This window comes from Cynara cardunculus (genome assembly GCF_001531365.2).
Source record: "Cynara cardunculus var. scolymus isolate 2C chromosome LG 7, CcrdV1, whole genome shotgun sequence".
In the NCBI taxonomy this organism is placed as follows: domain Eukaryota; kingdom Viridiplantae; phylum Streptophyta; class Magnoliopsida; order Asterales; family Asteraceae; genus Cynara; species Cynara cardunculus.
The window spans coordinates 12,492,584-12,494,782 of record NC_037534.1 but is presented as its reverse complement, the minus strand read 5'-3'; positions in this window follow the sequence as shown (position 1 = coordinate 12,494,782).

Here is a 2,199-nt window from a genome sequence, read left to right as displayed (position 1 = left end):
TTTTTCTAAATTTTTTTAATATGTTAAAGACTTTTTCGTCTTGTATGAAAAATGTGAAATTCATTATTAGTCCGGGTTTTTCGTAATTTTGCATACCGAAGTTTAGCCTCCAACTTTTGCTTTGCATCTCATTTACTTCTCCTATTTCTTAATGAAATTTGTTTTGGGGGTTTCAATAATAAACAAAATGAAATCCTAGAAATGAAATTCCTTTGGTGGGAGATAGATGAAGTGGCATCTAAATCTATAGATCTGTAAAAAACAAAATCCATGAAGGATAAGGTGACGCCTTTTAATACTTATATAATCTCTTCTATCTTTCTTCTCAATTTTCTGAGTTTTTTTAGATGTTTAATATATTAAACACTTTTCCGTTCCTATATGGAAATCGTAATTCATTTTTAACCCCAGTTTTTGGTAATTTTGCATACTCAAGTTTAACCTCCAACTCTTGTTTTGCTTCTTCATTTACATATTTTATTTCTTAATAAAATTTGTTTTTCAATGTTGCAATAATAAACAAAATAAAATCCTAGAAATTCCTTTGGTGGGGGATAGATGAGGTGGCATTCTAAAAACTTTATTTCAAAAATCTTGAATTATGGTGTACTCTTAGTTATCCCATATTGATTGGGAGATGGAACATTCAAGAATGAAAGTGTGTATATTATTGGATGAGGGGTTAGGCCTCAATTCACTGCCTTGTCCCATCCACTAAAGCAAAGCAGAGAAAAGAAAAAGGGGAGGGGGTTAGGCCTCAATTCACTGCCATCTTAAGAGAAAAAAAGAAAAGGAAAGAGAGGGTTAGGTCTGATCTATATCTTCTTCAAGGGAAAGAAGGGAAAAGGAAAAAAAAAAAAGGAAACGACAGCCGTAGCTGCCTGGTTTGAAGGGAGAAACAGCAAATGAAGCTGTTGGATTTTGAAGAAAGAAACCAAAGCAGTCCTAGCTGCTGTTGGCACGCGCACCAGACGGAAAATAGGCGGCTGTTTGGCCTGCTGTTGTTGCTGCTCCAGTCGATAACGAAACAGCCTTAGCCGCTGTTTGGGAGGAGCAAAACACAGCAGCCTTAGTTGCAGTTGGAAGGGGCAAGAAACAGCCGCAACTGCTGTCCGGAAGGAACAAAAAACAGCACAGCTGCTGTTTTGGAAGGGAGACAACCAGCTGCCTTTTGGGCTTGACTTATCGCCGGTCTCGATCTAGTTGGAGCACCAGCGACGCGTGCAGACGCCTCCCTCCAGCAGCTACACCTGCGTTTTACCGGTAGCCACGGTACCAGCACGGCTTTGACAACAGCTGCAGTTCGAGAGAGAGAGAGAGAGTGGTGTGTAGCAAGTCCCTTTTGATCTTTGATCTTTGGAAGAACCGACGGCACCGGGATGGACCATTTCAGCGCCGGCCTCACCCATCGATTCAACCTCCAGCCGATTTYCGACTGCTTCTCCGCCTGCAGTGTGCGCCAACAAAACAGTCGAGTCTGCTTACTGGAAGAAGGAACAACAACCTAGGCAGCAACCATAAACAACAACCGATAGCTACTGGTTGCAGACTTTAAAACAGCAGCCCGAGACTGCCTGTTTTGAAGTAGAAACAACAAATGGTAACTGTTTGTTTGGAAGCAGAAAATCAGCAACGCAACCAGCCGCGTCTGCACACGCTGCACGTCCAGCCCGTGACTTGGACCATGCCGAGCAGCAGTAGCAGCAACCTGCTGCATTTCATGCATCCTCTTGACCAAAATAACATCATCATTTATTCGCTGAGCCGCACCCTGCACAGACCCAGTAACAACAGCAGTAGCTGCTGTACCACGCCGCACCTTCCATCTAGTTTCAAGATTTTAGGACTTCTCCTAAAACCTTGCGCTGTGAGTCCACTTTTACCGTTGAAATCATTATACTTATATTAATATTGTGTTTTATGCCTCAAGTCTTAATGCCTAGATAAAAATAACTATTTTAGATGAATTATATTTTGRTCGAAGGAGATGAACTCGGATGAGCCCATTAATGAGGAAAATTGGATTGGGTAGATGGTTTTGATCACTTTAGGTAGAATAATCATTTCTCTAAGCATTATTAGACGTTGAATTATAAAAACCTTTCACTTAGTGGCATGGAGGATCATTCCTTTGATTTTCTTCATTAATGGCTATTTTGGTGAAATTATTGAGTATTGATCTTGTAATCAATAATATAA